Here is a 15,905-nt window from a genome sequence, read left to right as displayed (position 1 = left end):
CCACCCCCCCAACCCCCACACCCCCGGCATCCACAGCATGCAGATCCCAGGCCAGGGATCAAACTGGCACCAGAAGCAGCAGCCAGAGCCCCAACAGTGATGAGGGGGGATCCTTAACCGGCTGCATCACCAGGGAACACCCCCAGCCCCATCCAAAATCGACATCAGCAGGAGGTAGGAGGGAAGATCAGTCTGTGTTTTGTTGAGGTGGGATTAAAATTTTACACCAAAAAAAAAGACAAAAAAAAAACAAAAAACAAAAAACAAAAGCACTGATGGAGTTTTTGCACCCAGGAAGGAGGACGGAGGAGAGCTGGGGGTTTGGGGTCCTTGAAACCAACTCAGGAGCATTTGCCTAACTTGCGCGAACACTTGCGCTAGGACTCAGTGACCCCGGGGTCAGGGCAAGTTTGCCTCCCCCCCCACCCCTGGCAATGCAGGGTGGGCTGAACCGTCAGGGCTCGCAGACCGTGAACACAAGACGCACAGGCTCATGGAGACCAGGAGGGCTCCTGTGGGTGGCAGGGGGTCCAGTCAGGATTGCTCAGAGTCCCCACTTGGGTGGAGAAACCGCTGGGCAGACAGGGACACAGCCATGCTGCCGGGAGCCTGTGTTCTCCGCTCCTGCCCAGCACCTGCTGCCCGGTCAACCACTTAGAGGCACGGATCCCTGCGGGCCTGGAGGTGCCCTTGAACTCTCCTCAAACACCAGTCCAGGCCGTAGCTGCCGTCAACAGGAGATGACACAGAAATGAAATCTGCTGTCCTTTGTCTGGATGTGGAAGGGCAAACATCGCTCAGGTTCTAAACTGAGCTGCCTTGACTGACTAGTGTTAATTAGACCCCATCTGACGGGCAGGGGGGAGGGGGGTGGGGAGAAGGGAGGAGCCTTCGGAAAGCCCGGAGGCCACATTCCTTAAGGGAGTAGGGACCACTTTCCGATGCCCACCTGTAGAAGGTGGCACTGGAGCAGGGCCAGGCCACCTGAATTGCATTGTTCCTTAGCCTTTGTCCTCTGCTGGGGGTCAAGGTCAAAGCCTGTTAGTTCTAGCTCTTGGCTTGAAAGGCTGGTGGTTAGAGGGGAAGGTGGGATTGTTCACAAATACGCTATTTGGAAAGTATTTATAGTTGGAGAAGGTAGTATCTGGGAGATTTTAGAGTCTGCCATCTCTTCTAAAATTAAATGTATCTCCTCTTTTTAGAAATACGCTGCATCAAAATTTAAATTTAAATTCAAACAATGGATAAAGCAGCTATTCATTTAACAGATAGGTTTCGGTTCCTCCTTCAGAAGTTTCCTTTCTAAAAAGATCCATCACAGATCCTTTACGTGTTTGGGCACATCTTTAAAGCTCTTTTATTCATGACAACTCGTTGTGACACAAGTAGCACAGACTAAGTGACACCCGTAGATCAGGCGCTCAGGTGGAAATGGAAATACACTGGTCTGCCAAACACAGAAATTCTTCACTTTCTTTCTTAATCACCTACCACGTATCAGAGAAACATCAGATTCCTGAAAGCACATCTGTCCCCTGTCACTAAACTCCCCGTGCAGCCCTGGGGTCCTGCCACCACGGGACCCCAGGCCCCGTCCACCTCCAGGGCACACCCTCCCTCTCTGGGGGCCCCCTCCAGGGCAGTGCTCCCGGCAAACCAGCGAGGCCGGTGGGGAAACGGCAGGTCCGAGTTCAGGCCCTGACCCAAGCCCTGCAGGGTGAAAACGAGAGAATACCTGGAACGCGCGCGCGGGCCTCTGCTCACCGTCCGCCTTCCCTGCCCAGGCTCCTCCTCTGATTTTTCAGATCCTCCTGCGCTGGCTTTTCTCTTCTGCCCTCCCCTCCACACCCCACTTTCAGTCGGCACAGTGCCCACCCCGAGGCCGTGCCCGGGGTCCCGTAAAGAATTCAGATGGGACCTCCGCTGGGGCGGAGGAAAGCTTGGGGCAGTTAGGGTTTCCAAGCCCATGGCCGTCTGTGCTCCTGACCCCGAAGGGCCTCTGCTTCCCAGGGAAGGGAGCCCAGGATTTACTGGGGGAGAAGGCTTGGAAAAGGACAGGGAAGGAAGCAGGACTGGACCCGGAGAGCTCTGACTGCAATGCAGGCCTGGCCGAATCTCCAGAGCAGACATTACCTGGGAGAGGGTCCAGGGCTGGGTTGAAATGCCCCGGCTTCGTGCCTCAGGCAACCCTGAGTTCGGGCTCCTTGGTGTCCCTGTGTCGGGATTTCACTCTGCAGTCATCACCCAGCCCGTGCCACTTCTGCTTCACAAGCACAGAGACACTCGAGCCACCCTGGGTACTAAGCTCAAGGTACTCAGAGGTTCCTTGTGTACCTTTTCTGGGACTTTTCTCCAAGTGCCGGTGTGGCCAGCAGCATACCAGCCACCTCCACGTATTTCAGGAAGGTGGCGGGACGCAAGGCTATAGGCACGAGGGCGAGTCAGGTAGTGCAAGGGGCGTCACCAGGCAAGGGCCACCTACTGCCTGGGGGTTCCGGCCTCTGGGTTGGGTGGCGGTAAGCGGACAGTGCATCTCTTCATGGTTGGGTTAGTTTCTGGGGTTTCTGCAAGTTGGGGAGTGCTGGGAGGCGACTCCAGGTGCTAGTTCATTGGAATGTGCCTGCATCCGCTCCACGGAGCTCCCTGAGGGCACCAGGCCCACCCCCGCCCTGCGCGAGTGTGATTTTAATGCCAAGAAATGCATTTGCTGACACCGTCCTCCTGTCCCCCGCTCCCCTGCCCCCTCCCCTCCGATGGGCCTTGCAAACAGAACCCCTGGACCAAGAGAGGAAGGCACTTAGGCTGGAACCGCTTCACTGTCAAGTGCTTATCAGGCCTATTTATAGCTCCAGTTGGGGATTGCAATTCGGGAGTATTCCATTAAAAGGCCACATTAACGAGTCCACAGAGAGAAGCTCTCACAAAGCTTTCGAGCTCGTAACCACTTGGCCATGTTATGAGCTCCCTGTGTGTTAATATTCGTAAAATAAAAATATTCCACATGTCGGCGCTTCCGTGTTCCAGGCTTCTGTCCACCAGAAGCTTCTCCCTGGGGGCTGACCCCACGGGCACAGGCCTTCGTCACTGTCACTTGGGGCCCTTTCCTCTTTGTGCTCACTGGGCAGCACTGCAAGAACCCCCACCGGGAGCTGGCTGATAACAACCTAGGCGGCCTGCTAGGGTGGGGGCGGGGAGGGGGGTCCCAACAGCTCTGGTTACCGTCCAAAGTTCAAAGCCGGGAGCTCTGGACGGGCCTGGCAGCTGGTGGGATGAGAGGGAGGAGGTTGGGGACAGGAGGAGGGAAGGTGTGTGGCCGGGAGAAGGGACATGCCTGTGTTGGACCTCAAATCGGAAAAATCACATTTGGATAAAATTCCCTGCTGGATCATCTTCACGGGAAGGCAGGCATGGCAGGGCATCTCTCAAGTTGAAGGGCGCCGTCCGCGGGCACTTGATTCCTCCATGTCCCCAGGAAGAGACACTTAGGACGGAAAACTGCTCTCAGAGTTTTGCTCTGTCTTTCTGCCCTTCCACCTTGAGCTTGCAATCCGCCAGCTTCATGACATCAGCTCTTATTTTTAGGGATGTTTTGATGTGACAAGTTTAACATGCGGCTGAGACCCAGGCATTCGGACAGTGTGGCCAAGAGGCCCTCGAGCTGATTCACGGTTGCTTGTCCCTTCGTCACCTGGGGGGGGTGGGGGGGAGGATGGGAGGCCGGGGCTGGAGTCCCCGGCTCCTGGAGGATGCGGAGGAGGGGTGGGGGTGAGACCTGAGGCTGACCCAGCCCCCCAGCCCCGGCCGGCAGGGGCCAGTCCTCTCTGGTCCTCCTCAGGACCTGACCTTGCTCACTGCCCAGGCCCCTGTACCCTGCGTTATCGTGGAGGTGGCTGTTAAGCTGCTGGCCACCCTGGCACTTGAAGTCCCAGAAAAAGTACACAAGGGACATTTGAGGTACCTTGAGCTTAGTACCCGAGGTGGTTTGAGGGTCTCTGTACTTGTGAGGCAGAAGCCACACTGGCTGGGTGATGACTGCAGTGAAACCACACTGTGCCCAATACATGGACACCAAGGAGCAGAGTGACCTTGGCCACAGGCGGCCCCCAAAGATGGTCAAGGGCAGGGATGAGACGAGATGGTTCCTTTTGAGAAAGAACCTCAACAGGGCAGCAGAAATAAGACACTTTCCTGATGAAAGTTTTGCAAAGAACGGGACCACAAATGAAATCACTGACATAGAAGAATACCTCCAATTCTTTTTCTTTTTCCCCAGTTGGCTCTTTAATGCAGGAATTGTCTAGTGCGGTTGAAGCCGAGTCCAGTTGCAGCCCAACCCATCACCAAGCAGCGCTCCCCACAGGGCCTCCCCGCCCCAGTGGCCAAGGGAAGCAGCCTGCAATTTGGTGGCACACAGGCCCCTTGTGTGCCTGCCTCTGGGCCCTGGCGCTGGTGTTTGCTGAGGAACGCTTTCCCCGGCTCCAAGCAGCCAAGTCCTGCGTCTTCGAGGCCTGGCTCCTCAGCTGGCCTCCCCAACTCCTCAGCCAGGAACAATCCTTCAGTCCCTGGAACAGCGAGTCTGGCTGCCCACCGCACCTTTCTGCCGGCCCTTCACCAGGCCCAGTGTCAGGATGACGTGCATCACGTCTCCGTCTTTGGGCCACAAATTAGTTCACTGAGGTCTGCCTCCACCAGGCACTTTGCATCGCAGACACCAGAAACCCATCCCATGGGGCTTAATCAGAAAAGGAGGAGTTCCCATTGTGGCTTAGCAGGTTAAGAACCTGACTAGTATCCATGAGGATGTGGGTTTGATCCCTGGCCTCACTCAGTGGGGTAAAAGCTGAAAGCTGCTGGTTTAGGTCACAGATGTGACTTGGATCTGGCGTTGCTATGGCTGTAGAGCTGCAGCTCCGATTCGGCCCATAGTCTGGGAACCTCCATATGCCGCAGGTGCAGCCATAAAAAGAAAAGGGAAAAAAGGAACGAAAAGGAAAGGTTTGTATCATGGGAAAGTACAAGCTCGGCCCATAGCTCCGTCTGCCTTCATGACTACCTAAAGTAAGGTACCAGACCAGGGTGGGGGGTACACAACAGAGGCCCCCCCAGTTCTGGAAGCCTGAAGTTCGAGATCAAGGTGTGGGCAGGGCTGGTTCCTGCTGAGCAAGTGAGGGAGACTCTGCCCCAGGCCTCTGTCCTGGCTTCTGGCTTGATGTGTCTTTAGTGTCCTCGGCTCCTAGCATCCAGGGGGTCTCCGCCTCCTCCTTCATGTGGTGCCCATCTGTGTCTAAACGTCTTTTTGATTTCGGCCACGCCTGGGCCAGGGATCGAACCCACACCACAGCAGTAACAGACCACAGCAGTGCCAACCCCAGCTCCTTACCCCACTGAGCCACCAGGGAACTCCCAAATGTCCTTTAAGGACTCCAGCTTTTTCAGACTAAGGGCCACCCAAGGGCCTCACTTTAACTGAATCTACCAGCAAGGGCTCTATTTCAAACAAGGTGACATTCTGAGGTACTAGGCTTAGAGAATAACATATGGATTGGGGCTGGGGGGGACACAACTCCACCCCTACCACTAGGTGACAGAAGCCTCCGGGCTGAGATGGCAAGGTGGCCGGTGAAAAGTACTTCCCTTTCCACAAGTCCTCTTATCTCCGGGAGGCCACGACACCCAGCGCTGGCAAGGAAAATGCAAATACAGTTCTTTGGGGGCTCCCCACGCTGTCCCCTTCTCCCTGCTGGGCGGGCGGCACAGTCCTCCTGCTGCAGCCAGGACTGAAGCGGTGGTGACTTCCATGAGCCGCTGCTCTGTCTCTGCGCCTCCTCCTTGTCCCGTGAGAAATCAACTTCTCAGCGACGTCAGAGGTCCTCAACCAGGCGCAGTTTGCCTCCTTCCCTGACACCTGTTCGGGCGTCTCTGCTGGGGACGGTCCCACCCGTACAAGCAGCCCCCGCCCCTCCGCGGAGCCTCATCCGCCCCAGGTTTGAGGGGGCCGGACTCGGGCCACCGGGCAGACTTTGTCAGGTCTCATCCAGCGTGTGGTTGGAAAGACTAGAAGTTTCCTTTAAAAAAAAAACTTTTTTTTAATGGAGCCTCTGAGTGGATAGACTCCCCGGGTGTCCCTTCCCGGGGACACATGTCCTGTTTTGCATCCTTCGGAGCGCCCAGCCAGTGCCCTGCCCGCAGGAAGTGCTCAGGGATCGCGCAAGGAGCGGTTACCACGACACAGAAACAGCGAAGCCTCTGCCCAAGGCCCTGTGTCATTAGTCTGTGTATTTCGGAGTCTCCGGGCCACCACTGGGTGGTTGGGAAAGAACCTTTCCCCATCGAAATGCAGAAAAGTACCCTGCACCCCCATTGCCCCAGGGAGGTTTACTATGCGCAGTTTTTCTGGGTTTCCGGAAGACTTTGACACCTTTGTCCTACATACATTGTACTTTTTTTCCGGTTGACATTTGGACGCATGGCTTTACATTTCAAGGTTCTTCCCCCGGAGAAGTATCAGAGATTGAATAATAACATACGGAGCATATCATTTGAAAACAACTAATACACTGGCTTAAAAAAAAAAATGTCAAGCTTCAAAACCCTTTGGACGCTTGGGAACTCGCTCTTTAAGGCCCATCCCACCCCCCACCCTGCCCTCCCCAGATGCCATCCTCCACCTTCAACTCCGTTTATTTATGTATGTATTTATTATGTATTTTTAATGGTCGCACCGGTGGCACATGGAAGTTCCAGGCTAGGGACTGCACCAAAGCCTCAGGGGTGACCAAGTTGCAGCTGCAGCGGCGCCAGATCCTCTAACCCACTGTGCTGGGCCAGAGATGGAACCCACTCCTTCCCAGAGACCCCAGCCGCCAAAGCTGGACTCTTAACTCAGTCACCGTAACCACAGCGGGAACTCCTCAGCTCCCTTCTTCACCCCCACCCCTCCGGCCCTAATCCATTGGCCCAAACATCAGCCCTCTGGGATCAGGCCTTTCCCCCCTTCCCTAAGGCCCTTCTCACGCCACCCCTCCAAACGGGTCCAAACGGGTCTGCAGTTCCTCCAGTTGTCAAGGCTCTGCTCACTGACTGACTGGTTGACCTGATAAACTCAGTTCAGACAAAGGTGTTTCGCACTGGGAAGGGGCTTCTTTCCCAGACGCCTCCCCGCCAGCCCCTGAGAGGTGGTCTGTGTTTAAACAGAAGCCTTCGAAGGACATAATCTCGGGACCGAGTGGTGGCAGATGTTTCCTTGACACAGGTCAGTGAGGAAGATAATTTTGATTGAAGGGCTTTTCCCAGGACCCATCAAACCTTTGCGACCACCTCGAAGGGCCAGGCCCCGAGCCGTGCACTTACATGTAATGTTGCGTCCTCTCGAAGAAGAAACCCAGGTCTGTCTCAGCCCCACACAGCTGCTCACCCTGCCTCGTGTCCAGTTGTCTTCTTGGTGTGATCTACAGCAGCCCCTTTAAAAATAAACGTGTGTCCCCGTCTAGCCATCCAGCCCAGGAGGGGGTCATGGTGTCTGCTTTGCAACTTGCACAGGAGGTCCTTGTCAGTGGTGAGGCTTCTGTGACATCTCCCTGCTGGAGGCCCTCTGACCTGACCCTTCTCCGGTCCCTTCCCAGCTCTGCAGCTACTAAATGAAGACTTGCGAAGATGCAGGGGGACGAAAGGACTGGGGCACTGGAGCAGGCTCACTGCGTCACTTCTCCTAGGTCTATAGCCTCAGGTCAGATAGGAACCTGCTCCTGAGCTCTGCAGCCCAGAAGGTTCCTCAAAGCTGGGGGCCCATGCTGCCTACCCTCTCCCCTTCATAAGCTAATCCACTGAGGGCATTCTCCAGCGTTTGCATCTGGCCTTGCCCCCCAGGGGGAACACTGAATCAAAACCCATGGCCAGGCTGGAATCCTGACCTTCACTTTCCCCAGAAATATCTACGTTGAAAGAATTTTTACAAATCAAAATCATAAGAGCCTGAGAGTTCATTACATACTATTAAATTCACTGCTGTGGCAAAGCCTTGGAAAATGAAGACTCTTTTTCGAATTAAAATAAACAAATTTCAGTTCACCTTTTTGCTTTACTTTTCTGTAACATGCTTAGAGGTGAAAATGAAGCACATTCGTATACCAAAAAATGTTGCCAACACAAAGGTAAAAAAATCTAAGAAATTTTTGCTAAACCAGAATTCTAGACCCTTTTTAAACATCTTCCACAGCAGATTTCAGCCTGTACTTTTCTCCCTGAAGAGCTCAAGGGGTTGGAGGGGCAGGTAGAATGGAGCAGGGGACACAAAAAAGAGCTAAAGAGTTGGAAACATGGCAATAGTCAGACTGTCTGAAGCAAGAATGAACCAAAGTCTTCACAGAGGCCGGAAGCAACAAGCTTGATAATAAAGCTTTTTGCATAGTCAGTTCTGCAGCTGTGGAGTCCCCACTGTGGCTGAACCACAACACCGTGTCCATGAGGATGCAGGATCGATCCGTGGTTAAGGATCCCGCGTGGCCACAAGGTGCAATAGAGGTTGAAGGTGCGGCTCGGACCCAGCATCCCTGTGGCTGTGGCATTGGCCCGGGCAGCTAAGGCTCCAATATTCAAGCCCTAGCCTGGGAACTTCCATACGCGCGCAGGCTCGGCCTTAAAAAGAGAAAGAAAATCTGCAGACAGCCTGCTTGGTTATGTAATTTGAATAGGAATTTTAGGAATGTGAGGCTGTGAACTATTAGCAACCCTCTATATCATTATTAAGGGTTTTTTTTTTAGAGTCAAAAATTATGATGGAGCTTCTGTACTGGCTGAGAGGAACATTTCATTCATTTTTCTTTAAAACAAATAAATCAAAATGTATAATAATGGCACTCTCGTCAGTAAAGAGTGATAAGGCTGAGATGTCTTTTTTTTTTTTTTGGCTTTTTGGCTTTTTATTTATTTTGTCTTTTTGCCTTTTCTAGGGCTGCACCCGCAGCATATGGAGGTTCACAGGCTAGGGGTCTGATCAGAGCTGCAGCCGCCAGCCTACCCCACAGCCACAGCCACACGGGATGCGAGCTGCATCTGCCACCTACACCACAGCTCACGGCAACGCCGGATCCTTAACCCACTGAGCAAGGCCAGGGATCAAACCCGCAACCTCATGGTTCCTGGTGGGATTCACTTCCGCTGCGCCACGTCGGGAACGGGAACGCCGAGATTTCTGATTATGGCTGATTATGGCTCCAAATGCTTTAAACAGTGATCATAATGAATTATTAAGGGAAGCCTAAAACTGAGAAAGGGGGAAAGAGAGGCTGTCAGGGCAGCCTTTAAATGGGACTCACGCTGGTCAGCATTTGGAGCCCAGAGTTGTCACTCGTGAGGCAGTGTCTCCAGGCGGTATCTTTGCCCTCAAAAAAGTCATGAGAAAGAGAGTGCTGCTCTTTCAGCGGGGGCTGTTTGATGCTGGAGGGTGAGGGGAACATCAGACACTTGCTCTTCTGTTTCCTCCCTATGGTTCCAGACACTGATCTGACTCGAAGCTTGTCTCTCGGCCGCATGGAAGGGTCTAGACGAGGCCGGTTGGGGTGGGGGGAGTTGCTCCCAAGTATCAGGGAGGAAAGCAACGTAGCCAGCTAGATTCATTTCCTTTTTTGATCTCGGAGGTCAACTTTCATTTCCCCAAAGTACATGCCGAGTTGGCATGAAGCTCCCAGCCTGGCCACCCCTGGCAGGAGCTGTTATCAACCTCACCCCACCCCCTCCCCTGGGACTAAGCCTTCAGAAGTCCCTGCAAATGCCTGCAGACCTGAGGGCTGCTGCCTCGTGGCCACACTTTGGGAAATGTAGCCAAGATTCCGTGCCAGGCAGTTAGGGAAGCGGGTATCCTACGGCTCGTCCGCATCTCTGCACAAGCTCCCATCTGCGTGTGGGGTGTGCGGTCTGGGCTTTGTTAGCAAGAATAAAAATCACAGACACTTAGCCCCCACGTGCAGCTTTTTTTTTTTCCTGCCTGGCTACAAATGTGCAGAGGAAGTGAATCTCCACTGGCCATGACCTCATTTCCACTGTTTCTCAACGAGGTCCTGGGCTGTCAGGAGGACGCTTACTCAGCGGGTCCGAGGGCCCGGGGAATGGAGAGAGCTGCGGGCACAGATGGTGGCAGTGCTTCCTTGTGCCCTGCTGTCTCCAGGCCCCAGGCCTCGCCTTCCATGAGGGCAGGTGGCCGTCACTCTTAGGATGAAGCCCTGAGCAGCCAGATCTTCCCAAACATGAAGAGCCCAGGTGGCCCTCGGCCAGCGAGTGGGATTCTGTGCAGAGACCAGAGCTCTGATGCTGACATGGGTTTCCTGTGATTATGCCATGAAAATTAGCCACGCGGCAGAATCAGCAAAACATCTATTATTGATGACGTTGGCCAAGCTGGAGATACATTGAGGGCTTCGTCTCATCCCAACCCAGTGACAACGATAAATAACTTTTATTCAGTCAATAGACCAATTCAAAGCCACTAAGTCAAGACATCCAGAGGTCAGTCAAAGCAGCATTCTATCACAGGGAGCCCGGAGGTCAGCTCCGCACGAAACACGAACTTTCCAACACCCCAGACCGCCCACGGGTGAGCGGGGAGTTAAGTGCGCCACGCTTTTCCTTTCTCCACTGAGTTCCTCAGTTTCAGAGAAAACTCGAACAGGCTGAGTTTTGCAATTACATCCGTTGCACACAGGATGCAAAGAGGTGGTCACCCAGGACCCCCTGGAGAGAAACTCTCCGTGGAGTGAAGTGCTTTTCCCCAGCAAAGCCCGCCCTTGAATTTTCCATCTCATCCAGTCCTCACGGAGCTTGCGCTCATTTTGCTCTTGGGAACTGTCACCGTTTCACACGGGAAAGCCGAGGGGGTTGCCAAGGTCAGAATGTGGATGGGGGGCCCAGCTCCCAACTTTGGGAGGCCTCCGCACGCCCGGCTTCCCCGACGGCGGCCGGAGTGGCAGGAAGTCAGTCACTCAGGACAGCACCTGCCCTGCCACCTCGCCGCCCGCTCCCCACACTTCTGGTCCCAGTGGGCTGGGCGCCAGCCTCCCCAAAGCTGGGGGCTGATTCTACACACACACACACTCACACACAAACACACTCACACTCAAGTGCCTCACATGCATACTCACATTGTTGCACACTCACACACACACACCGTTTCACACTCACGCATATACACTCACAGCATCTCACGTACTCACACACATACACGCTCACTCATAGGCACTCACACCATCTCACACAACATAAACACTCACACTCACAAAAGTGGACACAAGCACATACACACCATGAACACGCCGTCACCCCCCCACACACACACACACACAGGCGTTCACTGTCACACAGGCGGGGCCACCAGGGCCCTCCGGCCAGGCCTGGACGTGCTTGTCCCCGTCCTCCCTGTCCCCACTCCCTGACCCGCGTCGAAGGAGCAGTCACAGGCAGAAGACTGAGAAGTAGCCTTACTTCTTCACGCCAACACTCGTGGGGAAGAAACGGCGTGGCCGGACCGTTCGTTTCGTGCTTCCGTCTGAGAAGAGCGGGTTCTCAAGTGGGGGTGGGGTTTTCTAAGTACACGCTGTGCTTGGGAAACTTCAAAGCTTTTTGGAGAGTGTAACAGCCCGCAGATCAGGCGGTGTCGACGCTGGGTTTTATGCTCTTTGGCAAAGCCTCTCATGAGGAGTTCATGGATCTTTATTTAAACAGTTGGATCAAACCCACTTGGGTAAGACTCAGGCTGGTGGATCAGACCTTGGACAGAACGGTGGGATGGAAGCCACGTGGTGGAGGACAAGCCTCGATGAAGATGGTCCTGCTGTGGGGACGGGGAGGCCTGGAAACGCTTAGCCGTGTGAAGACAAACTGAAGAAACTAATATCGTTCTTTCTTGGACACTCATCTCCAAACCACACTTTCCCAAACAACACGCAAAGTTGTCCAAGTAACACTTAACCAAACCCATGCATATAAATAAAACAAGTTCTTAAAGGACACAGAGCCTGAACCCAAAAAGCTTACATTCGAAGAAAGTCCAGAAAATGAGAAAGACAGAAACAGAGGAATACAGGTGTTCCTTCGAGCTGTTCATAAATGTCCAGGAGTTGGTGAAAGAGCTGGAGTGTCTCGGAGTCCTGAATTCCCTGAAGGGAATTTGGTTCCAGAGCCTCTTAAAGGAGTGTGATGAGGTGTGGGAGGACGTGGGGTGCTGTCCAGGAGGGGGGCTGGAAACCCTGGAGAACACACGAGGCAAGGGGGTGGGGGGAGTGGCTGCAGCCCGTCTGTGTCTCAGGTAAGAGGGAGCCCATGATGGGGGCTGTGAAGATGGGGAGAGAATGGCTAGCCTTGGTCTGGATAAGCACACTGGAGTACACAGCCTTGGACCTGTAAGGCTCCAGGACTAGAGACACCCAAACCCGGGGGACAGACAGTGTTGGCAAAGACCCAGCTTCGATGACGGAGTCGTCCAGCTGAGCAGCCGTGTCGTCCGTGAGCAGGGAGCTTGTGCTCAGCCTGATGCAGTAGAAGAAGGCTGATTGTTGGACCAAGACCAGGGGCAAGAGGTCGCTAGTGGAATATCTCAGATTCTTCATTCTTGCCTATTGAACCTCATCTTAATTTGTTGTTGTTGTTGTTGTTGTTATTGTTTGGTTGGGTTTTTTGGTTGTGAGTGTGTGTGTGTGTGATTGGCCATGCCAGCTGCATGTGGAAGTTCCGGGGCCAGGGATCAAACCTGAACCCTAGCAGTGACAACGCCCAGTTCTCAACCACGAGGCCACCCGGGAACTCCTCGATCATCCTGTTAAAGCTATGAATTTTCCCTTCCTTTATTTTTGTTTTTAGTGATTTGGGGGGAGAAACCATTTTAGAGACAGAAAAGCACATTTTTGTGGTCAGGTTTCCTTGGCCTCCTCCGCTCGGTGACAGTTTCCCCCGTCTTCCCTCATTTTGGATGGCTTGACAGTTTGGAGGACGACCAGGCAGCTCCTTTGCAGAGCGTCCCTCGATTTCATTTTTTCGGATGTTTTCCTCACGAATAGACTGCGGTTAATGGATGTGGGGAGATCACGGAGGTGAAGTGCCTCCGCCTCTCATCACAGCAAGTGTGAAACCACCCACTGATGGACCAGCGACACCAGTAGCCCCATCACCCGGCCAAGGGAGGGGTTACCAGGCTTCTCCAGTGGGGATGTACTCCTCTCTCTCTTCTGGACTCAGCTCTTTGGAAGTCCAGCCACACTCAAGGGCAGAGAGCGGGGCTGGGGAGTGTCTGCGTAAATGCTTTGGAATTCTTCTCAAAGGTATTCGTCCCTTCACCCCCAATCTGTGTATTAATCCAGTCATTTCTTTATGTCAGTGTGGACTTGGGTAGTTTTTTTTTTTTTCCTTTTTGAAAGCATGACTCTATTTGTTTGGACGTTAAGGATGGTTACAGGAAATGTGTGTAGGTACCAAAATAAGAAGTTGACTGGTGGTATTGGGCTGTGTCAACCTAGCTAGGTTTCCCAGAGCCCGGGTAGATGTATTTTTTTCAATCTTTTTAGTACCGCACCCACGGCACACAGAAGTTCCCAGGCTAGGGGTCAAATTGGAGCTACAGGCCTACACCACAGTTTAGGACAACACCAGATTCTTAACCCATCGATCGAGGCCAGAGATTGAACCCACGTCCTCACGGATAGTAGTGGGGTTCGTTACTGCCGAACCACAGTGGAAACTCCTGCAATTACTCTTGTATCCAGCTATCCGAATCTGTACTAAGCTAAACGCACGTGCATCCTGATAGCCTCTGCCTCTAACCCCGCCTTGCCCCTTGGGCATCTGTAACATCCCTCCAACAGGGGAAACCCGGCCCCTGCCATCCACCATCCATTCCTTATTTCACGGACACCAGGGCACATGCAAAGCTGTTCAGAGCAGTGAACCTGTGCCCTTACTGAACACGCCCGCCTAGGCTTTGGAAGCCCACAATTCATATATTAATAAAAACAAGGGTAAAGGCACAAGAAAGAATCAGGATTCGAAAAGACATCTGTCAGCTAGCATAAGCTATCCTGGTGAAATAGGAGTTAAGAGGATGCACCAGATTTGGAAGCAGAGAAGAATCGGGACCAGGCTTACGGCACCTCAGCAGTTGAGAGGGGAAGAGGTGGATGTATTTGGTTGGCCACAGCTCAGGGTGTGATCACGCTGCTAAACAAAACCCATGGCAAGACTCGGCACTGATGAAATAGACTGTTCCAGCCAAGGCAGGAGAACGCCCCTGGTCCCTGTGCAGGTCAAGCACCATCTCCACACACAGGCATTTATATCCACCCTTTAAAAGAGCGCACAGGACAGGGAGCAGAGCCGTGCCGGAGGGGTGGGGTGATGCTCCTGAAATACCAACAGGGATTAGATGTACCCGATGCTGCTCCAGAGGACAGAGCTAAGACCTGCAAGGCCAAGGCTCGTTCCCAAACTGACGGGGCCCAACACTGGTGGGGCGAGCCATCACCCCGGCTACTCCTGACTTGGGGGGGCAGCAAACTCAACACCTTCAAGATCTAGGAGCCGGGGTGGTGGGGCGGTCGATGCCAGAGGAGGTGTCCTAGAGAAAGTGTCAAGAAAAAGCCGGGGGGAAACTCCAGCTGGGTTGTCAATGGCAAAGCTTCGGTGAAAAGTGAAAATAGGATGAGGGGTCAAAATGAGGCAGGTCAGGGGAGGGGACGGCCACGGTCAAGGAGCAGGGCAGGGAAAGACCCAAGTCTGCTTGAAGGTCATGGAGCAACACGGACCCAGGAAGGGCAGTAGGATAAGGCAGAGTTGGCTTGATCAGAGGGGAAACTTTCTAACAACCCGAGCTGTCCAAAAATAAAACGCAGTCCCTATCAAGAAAGAGATGCAGTCAGTCAGGCAACATGAGGGGGCATGGCTGCCAGCGACAACTGTTGCAGACACATGGCCATCACCGGGGGTTAACAGATGCTGGGAAGAGAGGCCCGGGTTCCATCGCACTGGGAGGCCGCCTGGACCAGAGTGAGCTTGCAGGGTCCCCGAGGGGTTAAGCAACACAAGTCAGAGGCCCCAGGAGCCTGGGATGAAGGGCACGTTTGGGGCTCAGGGCACGGGAAACATGTGTGATTGATGTGGCCTTGGGTGTGGTTTTACTCTTTTTTTAACATACCTATCTTTGATTTAAAAAAGTAGAATTCATACTAAGTGGAGTAAGTCAGAAAGAGAAAGACAAATACCATATGATATCACTTCTATGTGGAATCTAATATATGGCACAGATGAACCTTTCCACAGAGCAGAAACAGACTCGCAGACATGGAGAGCAGACTTGTAGTTGCCAAGGCAGGAGCGGAGTGGAATGGACTGGGAATATGGGGCGAGTGGACGCAAACAATTACATTTAGGGCGGATAAGTAGTGTTCTCAACGTGGCTCAGTGGAAATGAACCCAACCAGTATCCATGAGGATGCAGGTTCAATTCCTGGCCTTGCTCAGTGGGTTAGGGATCTGGCATTGCCATGAGCTGTGGTGTAGGTCGCGATGTGGCTTGGATCTGGCATTGCTGTGGCTGAGGCATCGTCTGGCAGCTGTGGCTCTGATTTGACCTCTAGCCTGGGAACTCTGGGAAATTTGCAAACTTCCATATGCCTTGGGTGCGGCCCTTAAAAAAAAAAAAAAAAAAAAAGCAATGAGGTCCTACTGTACAGCACAGGGAACTCCAGCCAATCCCTGTAATAGAAGCCGATGGAGGATAATGTGAGAAAAATTGTGTATATGTATGTATGACTGGGTCACTTTGCTGTATAGCAGAAATTGACAGAACACTGTACATCAACTATACTTTAATTAAAAAATAAAAGTAAAAATATTTTTTTTTAAAAAAGGTAGACTTGAAAGGGGACCCA

This window comes from Sus scrofa, chromosome 1 (genome assembly GCF_054392235.1).
Source record: "Sus scrofa isolate SSC_HxYL_T2T_F1_AM1 chromosome 1, Sscrofa_HxYL_maternal_Yorkshire_Landrace_v2.0, whole genome shotgun sequence".
Lineage (NCBI taxonomy): Eukaryota > Metazoa > Chordata > Mammalia > Artiodactyla > Suidae > Sus > Sus scrofa.
This window is presented reverse-complemented; position numbering follows the sequence as displayed.